Source organism: Saccopteryx leptura, chromosome 7, assembly GCF_036850995.1.
Source record: "Saccopteryx leptura isolate mSacLep1 chromosome 7, mSacLep1_pri_phased_curated, whole genome shotgun sequence".
NCBI lineage: Eukaryota > Metazoa > Chordata > Mammalia > Chiroptera > Emballonuridae > Saccopteryx > Saccopteryx leptura.
The window spans coordinates 37,693,307-37,709,415 of NC_089509.1; the positions used below are offsets into that span (position 1 = coordinate 37,693,307).

General features: G+C 42.8%; 1 protein-coding gene across 4 annotated transcripts in view; it reads left to right on the top strand.

Annotated features, from left to right (window-relative positions):
* Nucleotides 1-16,109, top strand: part of FMNL2 (formin like 2) — a 350,215-nt gene that overhangs the window by 35,595 nt on the left and 298,511 nt on the right. The gene's annotated exons all lie outside the window — the stretch shown is intronic.

The window sequence follows — 16,109 nt, forward strand, 5'->3', positions numbered from 1 at the left end:
GCCAAAGCAATCCTAAAGAAAAAGAATGAAGCTGGGGGCATTACAATACCTGACTTCAAACTCTATTATAGGGCCACGACAATCAAAACAGCATGGTATTGGCAGAAAAATAGACACTCAGACCAATGGAACAGAATAGAAAGTCCAGAAATAAAACCACATATATATAGTCAAATAATTTTTGATAAAGGGGCCAACAACACACAATGAAGAAAAGAAAGCCTCTTCAACAAATGGTGCTGGGAAAACTGGAAAGCCACATGCAAAAGAATGAAACTGGACTACAGTTTGTCCCCCTGTACTAAAATTAACTTAAAATGGATCAAAGATCTAAACATAAGACCTGAAACAATTAAGTACATAGAAGAAGACATAGGTACTCAACTCATGGACCTGGGTTTTAAAGAGCATTTTATGAATTTGACTCCAATGGCAAGAGAAGTGAAGGCAAAAATTAATGAATGGGACTACATCAGACTAAGAAGTTTTTGTTCAGCAAGAGAAACTGATAACAAAATAAACAGAAAGCCAACTAAATGGGAAATAATATTTTTAAACAACAGCTCAGATAAGGGCCTAATATCCAAAATATACAAAGAACTCATAAAACTCAACAACAAACAAACAAACAATCCAATAAAAAAATGGGAAGAGGATATGAACAGACACTTCTCCCAGGAAGAAATACAAATGGCCAACAGATATATGAAAAGATGCTCATCTTCTTTAGCTATTAGAGAAATGCAAATCAAAACGGCAATGAGATACCACCTCACACCTGTTCGATTAGCTATTATTAGCAAGACAGGTAATAGCAAATGTTGGAGAGGCTGTGGAGAAAAAGGAACCCTCATCCACTGTTGGTGGGAATGTAAAGTAGTACAACCATTATGGAAGAAAGTATGGTGGTTCCTCAAAAAACTGAAAATAGAACTACCTTATGACCCATCAATCCCTTTACTGGGTATATACCCCAAAAACTCAGAAACATTGATACGTAAAGACACATGCAGCCCCATGTTTATTGCAGCATTGTTCACAGTGGCCAGGACATGGAAACAACCAAAAAGCCCGTCAATAGATGACTGGATAAAGAAGATGTGGCACATATACACTATGGAATACTACTCAGCCATAAGAAATGATGACATTGGATCATTTACAGCAAAATGGTGGGATCTTGATAACATGATACGAAGCGAAATAAGTAAATCAGAAAAAACCAGGAACTTCATTATTCCATACGTAGGTGGGACATAAAAGTGAAACTAAGAGACATTGATAAGAGTGTGGTGGTTACTGGGGGAGGGGGGAAAGGGAGAGGGAAAGGGGGAGGGGGAGGGGCACAAAGAAAACTAGATAGAAGGTGACAGAGGACAATCTGACTTTGGGTGATGGGTATGCAACATAATTGAACGACAAGACAACCTGGACTTGTTATCTTTGAATATATGTATCCTGATTTATTGATGTTGCCCCATTAAAAAAATAAAATTATTTATAAAAAGAAAAAAAAATGTTTTTTAATGTCAGAATAAATTTAATTTTGTCATATTTATTTTGTTTAATTACCATAAAAGCACACTTGGACTTTATATTTTTTCTTTAATATTTGACTTAATTATTATAACATATTTCCCAGAAATTTGTATATAGTGTGCCTACAATTATTTGTAGGATTTTAAATGCACCGACTTCAAAAAGTTTGAGAACCACTGACCTAAGGTAAAGATTGACTTTTGTCAAGGAAACTGCAGGCCTAGGACATGAATACTCGCCAGGACCTGCTTTTTGTTAGGAATTTTTAGGTTCAGACCATAGTGTATGATTACTTTTGGTCTCTGAGTGTGTAAGGCTGGCATGCAGGCCTCTGTGAGCTTGTCAGGTTTAGTATATGGCCCCTTTATCATCCAGTTATGTGGACAGTGGGAAAGGATATCTATATCTATATATCTATATCTATATCTATATCTATCTAATTCTTTTTTCTTTGAGAGAGAGGGAGGGAGGAAGAAAGGGAGAGCGAAGGGGAGGAGATGAGAAGCATCAGCTCATAGTTGCGTCACCATGATTCATTGATTGCCTTTCCTATGTGCCTTGACCTGGGGGCGGGGGGTGGGATTCAAGCGGAGCCAGTGACCCCTTCCTCAAGCCAGCTACTTTGGGATCATGTTGGTGATCCCTCACTCAAGCTGGATGAGCCTGCGCTTAAGCTGACAACCTTGGGATTTCGACCCTGGGACCTCAGTGTTGATGCTCTGCCCACTGCGCCACCAGCAGTCAGACGAAGCTGCGTTTGAGCCACATGATTCTGTCCTGCCCCTCTCCCCTATCCTTCCTATGAAAAAGGGGCCATGGAAGAGGCTACAAGGCTAAATGCTGAGCCACCTGCCCTTTTCCCACCTCCTTTAGTAAAGCTCCCAGTGAACTGGTTCTTCCTTTTTGGTTTTTACTGACCTGTTTTAAAGGCAAGGCCTCACACACACAAAAATGTACAAACAGTGCCAATCAGAAAAACTGTAAATGTGCATACAGTTGGTATGCTAGTGTACAAGAGGATTGTAGTTGATCTCATTTTTTTTATAATTTTGCCTTTAAGTTATTTTACCTATTTTATCTTTTTTGAAAGATGCATATTCTAACCTAGAGGTCAGCTTTTTGTATTTATTGATTGATTTGATTCTTCCCAGCTCCAAGCTTCCATGGCGGCTGCCATAGTGTTTTTCCCTCCTTTTTCTCTTCTGACTTGGGGACCTTTTGGAGGTGGGCTGTGACACTGCTCTGTTCAAAAAAAAAAGAAAGGTCTGGTCCTAGCCAGGTGGTTCAATGGATAGAACGTTGTCCCAAGGCACTGAGATTGAGGGTTTGATCCCCAATCAAAGCATGTATGAGAAGCAATCAATGAGTGCACAACTAAATGTAACAACAAATTGATGCTTCTCTCTCTCTCCTCCCCTTTCCCATCCCGCTCTACTTTCCTTCTTCTCTCTTGCCTCTCTCTGAAATCAGTGGAAATTAAAAAAAATAAAAAGGTCTTTGCTTCTAGGCACCTTTTTTCCTGGAGTGATGTTCAGGGTAGAAACATCTCCGTATGTTCATTAAACTCATGGTTCTTGAAATGAATGGAGAGAATTAGTAATAGGTTTGGCACTAAAAGGGAGAGAGGCTGCGAAGGGGAATCTGACACTACATTCTAAAGAGTTGGGTCAGGGGGGACTGGCCACTTTGAGGCTGGGGTACTGTTTTTTTCCCAAGTGCTATAAGGGAGATTTAACCATCCTGCTTGGCATATGGGTGAGGGTCTCTGTCATCCGGTCCAGGTAATACTTTTTTTTTTACAAATATGGGGTTGCCTGCGATTTATATGACTACCATTTAAAGATATATTGTTACGTCTTTAGCCCTTAGACTTTCTTGATCAGATGATACCTTGACAGTTCCAGAAAATTGAGTATTGATCTTGTGTCAGTTGTCAATATTTGAGTTTAAAAGACAACATTAGACCAGTGGATTTTTTTAGGCAAAGCGTTTGAAAAAGAGGTCAGTAACTGGAATGAAAATGAGATAAAGAAAAGTCTTAGTTTTAATGGCTTTACATTGATTGAATATTCTGAATTAAAGTTGAATCACTAGAGACATAGCTAGGGAGAGGGGATGTGAGAACATGCTTCACAGTTGAAGTTCTGTTGGAACCCCTTTAATGCCATTTGGTGAAACCTGGTTTCCTTCTATTTGAATGTGGATTTAATAAGGTTGGTTGACTGCTACATCATCTTCGAATGGGCCTGTGATCCCATGTGCTAATCTTTTCTTTCTTTGCGCCCCTCCCCCAGACCCGCTCTGCTCTGTGCTCCCCTCCCTTCCCCAGCTCGTCCTTCCCCACTGTGTCGAGACCCTGTAGCTGTCCTGTTCATTGGGTTAACCGGTGGAAATCAGGAGTGAGCTGGCAGTGTTGATTCTGTCCCTATCCACAGCTAGGCTGTCCTGCCTTCAGACCATGAGGTGGTCACCACTCTTCACTCTTGCTATTGAGTTAGAACTATAGTTTTACATTGGCAGATTTGAGATGTTGTTATTGCAGTTTTATGTATATATAAATATATGTAAATATTTATAAACACAGATATATTGTTTCTTCAATGAGTCAAGTCCTTGGAAGGCTGAGTGCTACTTCTTTCTACTGCCTGAGAATACTACTGCCTATATATATTTTTTTTATTTCAAATGAACATTTATTGATCTCATATTTTAAACAAGCACTGAGATGAACTCATTGTTTTCCACAGAGGTGCTGAGTTCCTCTGGTGCTCCAGTCCTGGGCTTGTCCAGATAATCATGGGTGACATTTGCTGTGGACTCCTCAGTGGCTTTTTCCACAAGACTGGGGATGTTTGATTCCACATCAGTAGACAATTCCAAAGCTGTACATTCTCCAAAGAAACATCAGTGGTTGACTCTACACCACCAGTCAGTGGTTGGCTCTGGGTCAGCGGCTGGCTTTCGTTCATCTTGTGACTCTGAGGCATTGAAAATGTCTGCATCAGCGATCGGCGAATGGGCGTATTGAGGAGCAAGTCCCAGCCGGGGCAGTCCGGTTAGAGAGGACGAGGGCCTTCCTGATCATGGCGCAGGTGTGGGGGGCGGGGAGTGGTGGGGAGCTTCAGGGCGAATGGGCGTATTGAGGAGCAAGTCCCAGCCGGGGCAGTCCGGGTAGAGAGGACGAGGGCCTTCCTGATCGTGGCGCAGGTGTGGGGGGCGGGGAGTGGTGGGGAGCTTCAGGGCGAATGGGCGTATTGAGGAGCAAGTCCCAGCCAGGGCAGTCCGGGTAGAGAGGACGAGGGCCGAGGGCCTTCCTGATCGTGGCGCAGGTGTGGGGGGCGGGGAGTGGTGCGGAGCTTCAGGGAGGTCTGGAGGCTGGAGAAGAAGAGGAGGCAGGGGGCAGTGCTTGTTATAGGACCAAGAGCTTTGAGATCTTACCAGTTTGCAAGTTAATGCTGAAAGATTCATCTATGTCTGGAGTACTGATTGGATGTTGCAGGCCAGACGATTTGAGCCCTGCTCACCATTCACTTCTGACCAGTTTCTTGACCAGCAGCAGTAATTAGCTCTCCATACTCTGGAGGAATGGGCAGAGGTCCTGGGGCAGGACCCATGTAACCCTAAATAACACTGCTCACAAAAACTAGGGCATATTTATCGCTTCATATTTATTTTGAAGTATCCCCTAATTTCTGTGAGCAGTATACTGCTGCCTGAAGTCTGCAGGTTCTGAGGAACAAGTTGTATAAGCGGGTGTGTGTTTACAACAGGACTTGGCACATGGCAAGAACTCAATGACTGTTTGATTATAATCTAGTCTAATCCATTCATATTTAGGCAAAATAAATGGTAGCTAGGAATGTCAAGTTTAATTCAGATAAGAAGGCTTAATAGAAGGTCTTTTGGACACTTTTTTTGTATTCCATTCTCTATCGGTCATCTAAAGTCATATGTGTACCTAGGACTTTGTTTCCTTATCTGTCTGTTGGAGATGATCTTGGCTTTTCTTTGACTTTTGTATTTTAAGGTTTTACTATTTGTGAAATCTTAAGCTGAATTTAGGAAGACTTTTTGAAAACATCACTATTCAGCTTTCTCATTTTAATGAACAACTGGGTTGTATACTTTCTGGGCTACTGCCAATGCTTTGTTACAATTAAGATTTATTTATTTATTTTTATTTTAGTGAGAGGATGAGGAGGCAGAGACAGACTCTCACATGCACCCAGACTGGGATCCACCCAGCAAGCCCACTAGGGGGAGATTCTCTACCCATCTGGGGCCCTTTTTCTTTATTACAATTGGAGCCATTTTTTAGCACCTGAGACAGAGGCCATGGAGCCTTCCTCAGCACCCAGGGCCAACTTGCTCCAATCGAGCCATGGCTGTAGGAGGAGAGGAGAGGAGAGGAGAGGAGAGAGAGAGAGAGAGAGAGAGAAGTGAGAGGGGGAGGGGTAAAGAATCAGGTAGGCACTTCTGTGTGCCCTAACCAGTAATCAAACCCAGGATATCCACATGCTGGGCTGATGCTTTACCACTGAGCCAACCGGCCAGGGCCAAGGGTTTTTTGGTTTTGTTTTTATATTGAGAGGCAAGGAGGCAGAGACAGATTCCCACATGCACCGCAACCAGGATCCACCCACAAGTCCCCTACAGGGTGATGCTCTGCTCTTGGGGCTGCTGCTCCATTGCTTGGCAACTGAGCTATTTTAGTGCCTGATGTGAGGCCATGGAGCTATCCTCAGCGCCTGGGACCAACTTGCTTGAACCTTTAGAGCCATGGCTGTGGGGTTGGGGGTGGAGAAGCAGATGGTCACTTCTCCTGTGTGCCCTGACTGGGAATCAAACCTGGGACTTTTACACACCAGGCTGACGCTCTACTGCTGAGCCAACTGGCCAGGGCTTAAGGTGTTTTTTTTTGTTTTTGTTTTTTTTAATTTAATTTTTAATTTATTGTATTGACGTGGTTTCAAGTGTCCCACTCAGTGTAACACCCACAACCCCCAGCAGTGTGCTCCCCTTGGCCCGTGCAAAGTCTGTTTCCATTCCCATTTCCTAAGGGTTTTTTTTTTTTTTTTTAAATTAATTACTTAAAATATAATCTACAAACTATAAAATTTACTCCTTTGAAATCTATAATTCAGTGGTTTTTAGTATATTTACAGTTGTGCAGCCATCATCAGTATTTAATTTTAGAGCATTTTTATTACTCCCTTACCTGTTAGCGTTCACTCTCTACTTTCCCCTTCTCCTAGCTCCTAGTAACCACTTTACTTCCTTTATAGATTTATACAAGTGAAGTCATAGAACATGTAGCCTTTTGTGACTTGGCTTCCATTTAGCATGGCATTTTCAAGGTTCAGTCACATTGTAGCATGTATCAGTACTTCATCTCCTTTTAATGCCTGAATAGTACTCCGTTGTGTAGATAATAGACACAAAGTTTTACCTAGAAGCTAAGTTGTGTCCATCTATCAGTTGATGGACATTTGAGATTTTTTTTGGTGGCTATTATGAATAATGCTGCTGTGAGCATTCATACACAGTTGGTTTTTTTGTGTGTGGGCGCATATATATATATATTTGGGGGGAAGCGGTTCTTGCTTTGTTTATAGCAGAGGTTTCAAGTCCTTGGATCCTTTGAACTCTGTATGTCTCTCTGGCACTGTTGAGCGGAGAGTTCCTCTGAAGTCGGAAAGATCTACCCTGGGGAATTCTACAAGGGAGTCCAATGGACTGGGGGGAGTGGAGGAAGGAGCTCCGAGCCAGCGATGTTTGAGGAATGCAGAGTTCAGCATGCAGGGTGGTATTGAGCACTGTGTTCTTGGGTGATCACCTGTCAGATGCCTTATCTCTCGGGGAAGAGTGCTGTTACCACTGAAAACAGTGACCTCCTCCAGATACTCGTTAAGATTAATGAGGACACTTTGGCTGTGCTAATCTCTTTCTTTGACTGCTCTTTGTCTGAGAGGCAGCCCTGCTATAGGGCTGAAAGTAGTAAGATCTAGAAAGCTGAAGAAATGCAAGTTGTCATTGCTTTCTTGGGAATGGGGTGGGGGTTATCTTGTGCATGATTAGGACCCCAGTTAATTTCCACCATCCTAGGTGAAAAGAACCAAGTGTTAGAAACTTGGGGCCTTGTTATCAACCACTTCAACGAAAGTCTGAGGGGCAGAGGGCTGATAAGAGACCTGCAGAAGGAGGCAGGGTGGCAAGTTGTGTACAGCTGAGTTGTAATCCTACTTTCGCTAGTCTCTCTAGCACAGTGGTTCTCAACCTGTGGGTCGCGACCCCGGCGGGGGTCGAACGACCGAAACACAGGGGTCGCCTATTTCTGATGGCTTTAGGCGACCCCTGTGTTTCGGTCGTTCGACCCCCGCCGGGGTCGCGACCCACAGATTGAGAACCGCTGTTTTAGAGAGAGGAAGGGAAACACTGATCTTGTTGTTCCATTTATTTGTGCATTCATTGGTTGATTCTTGTACATGCTCTGACAGGGATGGATCCCACAACCTTGGCGTAATGGGAAGGAATTTTTAAAACCTGCAGTACCTGTTTAGTCAGGGGCACTGACCTCTTTTTTCTTAGATTGTTAAATTAAAAGTAATAAAATAAAAAATGACAGCAGCCAACACAATAGTCATCTGATGTGAATGCCCTCCTTGAACCATAAATGCATATATAGGTCATATAATAGAGTTACATCTTATTGGTCACATTGCATAATACGATTGCATCTGATTTGTTAATTCTTAGTACCAGAAATACTTAAATACAAAAATGGGCACCTGAATTTTAATTTTTTAATTTTTATTTTTTTTAGTATGATATACTTTATTTTTTTCCTTTCTACCCTCTTTTTTATTTTATTTATTTAAAAAAAATTTTTTTTATTATTTTAATTTATTGTGTTTATATAGATTCTAGTGTTGCCCCAAAGGCACCTGAGTTTTTAAAAAGCCACTTTGAGACAAAAGGGTAGGTAATTACTACTACTATTATTTTTTAAATCAAAATTATACCTATTTTTTTTATTGGATCAGCAAAAGATATTTTTGGTGTTCTGAATTTTGTTTATGTGTGCCAAAGATTGAAAATGGCTGGACTAAGAAATGGGAACTTCCGTAGAAGCTCATTCTTGCATTTGTTTGTTTGATACGTAGATCTACTTGTGGCTGGAAAACCCTTTGCCTCTCGTTTTTGATTGCCAAAATGATTGCTACCTGCAGTAGTGACCCACAATAGTGCCTTTGTTCAGACATTTGTTTCTCAGCTCTCCTTCACGTTTCAAGCTTAAAGATACAAGATAAATTTAGCCTTGTATTTACCCTATAAACAATCTCGTCAGCTCTCCAGCGCTCCACCAAGTCACAGGGATTGATTTGCTTTTGGGTGAAAGTTTATAACATTGCAAGCATCCTTTTCAAGTAGGGTCATTTAAAAAGAATGTGTTTGAATTGAGCTTGCTCTGAGTTGTATTTAACACTTTAATATCCTTTTCCATGTACAGAAATATCTAAACTAACAGGATTTATACATCACTTTTAGAATACCAGTGGTTTTCTTAGTTCTGGAACGACTGTATATCCATATCCTAATGTGGATTTACCAATCTGTCAGGTTAGACACATTTGGATGTCAATAACTAGATATTTGTAATATCTGTTTCGTTGCATGTTTAATCTATTGTTTTTCTTTCTGGCATTGGATTAGCAGTCAGAAGACCTAATGTTTATTGTGTTCCACCACCCCAAAACCCTTCTGTGCTGTCTTATTTATTAAGCGTTGTCATTGTGAGTTGCTGAGGATGCAGAAATGACCACAGTGTGTTCCTGTCTGGAGGAGCTCCCAGTTCCCTCATGTGTGAAGTCAGGGATAGTAACACAGGGCCTGTCTGTTGCTTTGTTAGTGGATTTACTAAAAGCATCGAGGTGACACACTATAGACTGCTCATTGTGACACAACTATCATGTATTATCATCTTTAATGGGATAGATGGAAATACGGGCTATTTATGAGGTTCTTGGTGGAATGAGCTTTCTAGAGAGATTTTCAAGAAGGAGAAGAGGTGTGCCTGGGAGCAGGTGGGCTAAGAGAACCTATTTCAGGGGCTGAGAGCAGCGGTGGGATTCTGCTGGTTCACATTGGTTCGGTGGAACCGATACCTAATTTTTTGTTGAGTTTGGCAAACCAGCTGTTAAAATGGCAATTGTAATCAGGGTTCTCTCTAAGGTGGGCTCCTGGGCAGCCACTCAGTGTGGAAATCACAAATTTAAATGCCTTACTCTTCTTTAACGTTCATCTGTGCAACAGGGTAGAAACGTTCATTCCATCCATAGGTGAAAAAAATTTGACGGAACTATGGTTGTAGTATTTATTTACTCATTTCATAAAACTCCTTATACCTTTGATGAAATACTACATTTTAATTCCCTCGCGTTTGTTACTTTGGTAAACAAACGTATAACATAAAGAGAAAAAGTGCCAAACAACCAGGGGGTGACAACTTACTTGTACTGTTTTTTGTCAGGTATTATTTAATATTTTTCACTAATATTTTAAAACTCTTTCAACATAATGTAGTTTTGTGTACCTCTTTATTGTTCTTATTTAAGTATTAAATGCATGAGATAATAAACTACATTTCGGTATGTCGTTTTTTTGTACTTAAAATAGTCATTAGGGCAGAGAACAGGCTGTTAAATTTTGAATCCCACCCCTGGTGGAGGGGGATGCCTAAGGAAGGACTGAGGGGCTCAGCTCTGAGACAAGCCTCGGCAGAGGGGTGGAGGTAAAGCCAGCTGTCCGTCCTGCTATTTGTCCTGTCTGTAGCTGTATGTTTCCTTATGCTCTTGTGTAGGAGAAATGGGAACTTGGAGGTCAGCCGAGTGTCGTCGAGCCCTGCCAACAGGAAAGGGAGATTGGTTTAGGGACTGATGATGATGTTTTAAAGGTCGATGAAGTGTGTCTGCATGCTAGGCACAAGTGATTTTAAGTCAGAAGCCACTGTCCTGCTCTGGGACAGGTGCTGGGGTGTGGGAGCGGGGGGCACAGTTACAGCACCGTGTTGCTTTATTGGGCAAGCAGCCCACGGTCCTTGCACGTTGGTGGTGAACTCTGCTATGACTGTCAGTCTGTCTGTAGTAACTTAAAACTGTGATGGTTATGGTGTGGCAGATATATTTCCAGATTGTATTATTTTTTGCTGGTTTCAGAGTTAGATATCTGAGCTACCTTGAGACATAGATCAATGCTTAACTAAGTGAAGTGTCGTATGGTTAATATTCAGTTTGTTTAGCTCATAATTATCCTTTAATTTTGCTTTTAAACCTGTATCTAGTATTTTTAAGGGTTGTTAGTATCATTTTTCAGTTTTCTGATTAAACCCCCAAATATTTTAACAACTTGCTGAAAATGCAGCAGTCCTAAGAGGGAATGTTTTGCATCTGGTTTGAAAAAGAATTCTCTGTTGCCAGGAGCAGAGGGGAGCCGTAGCCCAGCTTCGGTATGGTACAGAGAGTGCCAGGCAAGCTTCTGGAAAGGGGAGTCTTCAGTATTTGGGAGGGTGGTGATATTATTTTGCGTCTGACTTGACAATTTTGGTTGACTCTCTTAAATAAGTAATATGCCCCAAAGATGTGGGACATGGCCTGACCTGTGGTGGCGCGGTGGATGGAGCATTGACTTGGAATGCTGAGGTTGCCGGTTCAAAACCCTGGGCTTGCCTGGTCAAGGCACATACAACAAGCAATCAGTGAACAACTAAAGTGAAGCAACTATGACTTGATACTTCTTGTTCTCTCCCCTCCTCTCTCTGTAAAATCATTAAATAAAATTTGAAAAAAGGTGTGAGACATGATACAGAACTGATATCAAGGCATTTGTGTGAAGGACTGTGCCTTACTTCATCTAGTTTTTTCTTTTTGATGTTGTAAACCTAGAAAAAAATAAGGAAACCTGTGAAAATGGAGAAGTGGGTGAGAATTCAGTAGCTTCAGGAAAATGTCTATAAATACATAAAGTAGAAATAGATGTAGTCATATCAGAATCGGGCCTAGATGTGGACAGAAAAGGTCAATAAAAAATGTTTCTGCATAGATCTAGTTAATTGACAGCAGTCAGTCCTTATTTGCACCAGTATAGCACTCACTGCCTTTTAATTATTTTGGCTGTTTCCTTCTGGGCTTTGAGCTGCCAAGATCAAGGTCAGTTCATCTTTGTATCCCTAGCATCTAGCACGGTACCTGGCACCTAGAAGCTATTCGTAAGTATGAGTTGAATGAATGAACCGTTTGTATGTGCAAAATCAGATCCCTGAGTTTGAGCCAAAGGAGCCCATTGTCCACGTTGGTGAGCAAACTGCTGGGAAAGCTTTTTGCTTGTGCAGTGATCTAGCAGCTGAAGTCTGTGAAAAGTGAAAACACCTTCAAGTGAGTTCTCTCTTTCTGATCTTTATTAAGGCAGCAATGTTGTATCCACACTCTTCTAGTTGTATGTAGTAGCTTCTCAGAAGTTTATGAGGCACTTACTTGTAACCGTAAACGATTCCACACTCCTAGCAGGGAGAAGTCAGGGTGACGCGGGGGGACTGCTCATTCTCCCCTCCACACCTGGGCTCTCAACCTCTGCACCTTTGCTCAGTTTCCCCTTCACCTGGAATGCCAGTCCTCGGTGGTCATCCTGTTGGCTGCCTTCAATAGATTACTCTTGGGGTTATATATCCATCCTTCTAGGCTGAGCTCATATCTAATTTGTGTGAAAGGACTATCTTTTGAATCAGTGGGAAGAAGCTTTTTTTTTCCTGCCCCATATACCTAATACAGGTGATTTGTAGATGAATATATAGTTTGTTTTACACGGTATCTATCGTACTGTGGCCTCTGTACAGTCTCTGTGAGAGCATGAAAAAGTAGCAACAGTGAGATAACATTGGCATCTGTCACTAACTGTGCAGTTTATGGTAGATTTCTTAAACTGAGCCTTAGTTTTCTCATAAGCAAAATGGGACACGGTGTGACTAAGTGGGAGAAGTGTATGATGCCGAGGAATGGCTCTACGAACTAGGTGCCTTCTCCTCCTTCCCCTCCTTTTGTTTCAAATGGTATAAAAGGAACCTTGTTTTGAAATCAAGAGTTGCTAACCTCACCAAGTCTGGTCAAAGGGGCTTGATTGCTACATATTTGTCATCACAGTTTGGTGTAACACCTGACTCGTTTTCCTGAATGGCTTTAAGCACATGGGATTGATGTTACCTGCGATTATAGTTCAAGAAAGACTGATAGCCTGAGAAGCAGGGGTGACCACAAGAGCACGGGGCTGACACTTTTGCCCGTGGTGTAGTTCTTAAACCTTAGCTCCGTGTCCAGGGCTTCTCCGAGGAGAGGAGTTTCATGACCTGTGAGTTCACACACAGCCTTTGCCTGGTGGCCTCTCCCAAAGGGGAAGCCAGGCCTCCAGGGGTGCTTACTGCTGGGGAGGCCAAGGGAGGAGCTTCTTGTTGGAATATCTTTATTCACAGCAGAGATCTTATTTGAAGTTCTTCTCTTGAGCAAAAAGAGCAGAGTGGAAACTGGTTAAGTCTTCTGATTTTGGGGTTCCCACTCTGTGTGCACGCATAAGAGTCATAACCTTTATTCTGAAGTGACAGTTGTTTTATTTTTTAAAAATGCATCTCACAGTGTTGGGAAAGCGAGAACTATTTCTGTGAACTTCCCTATGGCTGTATTCAACACACTTGCTGTGGCAGTTTTTAAAAAGAAATTAAAATTCAGTAATGTTTTAAATGGGCCATTTCAAGAAACCCTATAACTCCTGATTAATTAACATAACAAATACCAAAACAGATCTCTATATAGCAGTTTTCACTATTTTGTTCTACTCTTTGAAGCACTTAATATTATACTTAAAATTTGAAGGTAAATGTATTTAGGAAATGACATACTTAGGGGAAACATACATGGATGGCTCCCAGAGAGCTGACTGGCCCGTGAGATTGTGCTCCTTTTTGTATGGAGGTTTTTGTGCCTGCCTGTTGCATTCACTTCTGCTGTAGACGGGTCTTAAGCAGGAGAAAGCAGAGGATGCCATTAAGAGTGTGCCTCTGAGCCCTGGCCGGTTGGCTCAGTGGTAGAGCGTCGGCCTAGCGTGCGGAGGACCCGGGTACGATTCCCGGCCAGGGCACACAGGAGAAGCGCCCATTTGCTTCTCCATTTGCTTCTCCACCCCTCCGCTGCGCCTTCCTCTCTGTCTCTCTCTTCCCCTCCCGCAGCCAAGGCTCCATTGGAGCAAAGATAGCCCAGGCGCTGGGGATGGCTCTGTGGCCTCTGCCTCAGGCGCTAGAGTGGCTCTGGTCGCAACATGGCGATGCCCAGGATGGGCAGAGCATCACCCCCTGGTGGGCAGAGCGTAGCCCCTGGTGGGCGTGCCGGGTGGATCCCGGTTGGGCGCATGCGGGAGTCTGTCTGACTGTCTCTCCCTGTTTCCAGCTTCAGAAAAATGCAAAAAAAAAAAAAAAAAAGAGTGTGCCTCTAAGGCTTTTACTTCCTCTGGTGTCCCAGAATGAATGACCCTGGGCCCTCCAGTAGGAGACCCTGGGAAGTTTCTGTTACTAACTTGTAGGAGGGCTTTTCTGACCCTTTTCCATGCTTTCTGAGTCCAATTCTGAAAAGAATTAACGGACGCTAGAAGGGAGTCCACCCACCTCCATAGAGAGTCTGATGCCAACAGAGACTGGCCAAAGACTTCCTTAAGGCTCCAACTCTTGACTGCATTATTAACGTTCTTAAGAATGCAGGTGTGGTGAAGGAGGACCAAAGGGGCAGAGAGGTAAACGTCTTAGTTTCTGGTAGGAGAGATGCTGATGTTAAATTTACTTCTCTTAGGAACTCTGGAAAGGGGCAAACCAAGTGGGCTCTGGAAATCTAGAAGAAACCTTTTAGGTATAGACTCTTGAGAGGTAATACTTTTTTTTTTTTTTTTTTTAGTTCTGGAGGCAATACTATGTTAAGCTCTAAATTTGGGTTTTGTACTTTTTCTTTTAAGAAATAAATTTTATTTTCCATTTTGTAGTTTCTTGCAGTAATAATCATTTGTTCTTCATGCAGAATGTTATAAGTTTGACTATATAAAACTCTGACTGTAGTAAATACTCCGTAAGAGATAGCTGATATTAATAATAGTGTAATTATATTAAAAAATGTTACTTATTATATTTCCAGAATGGCTATAGCAGACTTAGTGCTCTTTTCCTTCTGAAAATTGTCATGACAGTTAACTTCGGAAAGCCAGGAAGGTCGCTGAAGAACTCCTCGCCATCTCCAAACTTAAGAGAAACCAAATTAGGACATTTTCTTCATCTAGGAGGATTTTCATTATTTATGGTGAAGAAATGAGCAGAAGTCATCACGGCAATTTGATCATTAGCATCTGTCTTGTTTAGAGAATTTTGACATTGTAATCTAGGAATTTGTAAAACTGTTTTGTGCCTGTTTTTTTTCTTCTTCTCTGCATTAGGATAGCAACCATATGTTATACAGATCTCATCATTTGCATTTTTAGAGTTGTACTGTCAGAATCATGTCGAGGACAATCTTACTCTCGGCCGGCATGCATTTGGAATTGCTCTTTGGTATAATAAAGAAATAGGAATATTAACTGCCACTTACTGAATGCCTACTTTGTACATACTTAATTTTCGTAGCAGCTCTGCAGAGTAGGAAACATTCTGCGTATGGTAGGCCAATAGACAGACGTGAGCAGAGCAAGGACACCAGTCCTGGCTCAGGGGGTCACCAGACCGGAAACCCCAGGTGCCCCGCTGGTACAAAAACTGGGAAAAAGGGATCTCGCCACAAGGCAACCTTTCCTCCACTAGCATATTGCTGGTCATGCAGTTTAGACCCCCTGATTTCATATTGCTGGTTGTGCAATTAGGACTGTCCCCTGACCTTTCTCCCCTGGCATGTTGCTAGTCATACAGGTTAGACCCGCTTAGCAGAGGAGTGAACAAGGGGGCCAGAGAATAGCCCTTAAGCATTAAGCCCCAGAACAATGAGGTTCTGACCCACAGCAGATACATCTAGGCCTCAGTTGTGTTTTAGCTTCAGGCCCAGAAAAGCAGCAAAACCAAACAAGGAATGCCACAGGTGACCTCAGGATCAGCTGCACTGACTAATGACCCCTGCCTTGGCGCTGACCAGTCAGTGGAGACCAGGACCCTGAAAGGACACATCTGGAGAACCGATGAATATGCTGTTGAGATCCTCCCCTGGGACCTCCATAAACTCTCCACCCTTAAAAATCCTTAGGACCATCGGCCTGGCTTGCGGGGGACCCGGGTTCGATTCCCGGCCAGGGCACATAGGAGAAGCGCCCCTTTGCTTCTCCCCCCGCCCCCCCCCCCCCCCCCCCCGCCTTCCTCTCCTTCCTCTCTGTCTCTCTCTTCCCCTCCCGCAGCCAAGGCTCCATTGGAGCAAAGATGGCCCGGGCACTGGGGATGGCTCCTTGGCCTCTGCCCTAGGCGCTAGAGTGGCTCTGGTCGTGGCACAGCGACGCCCCGGAGGGGCAGAGCA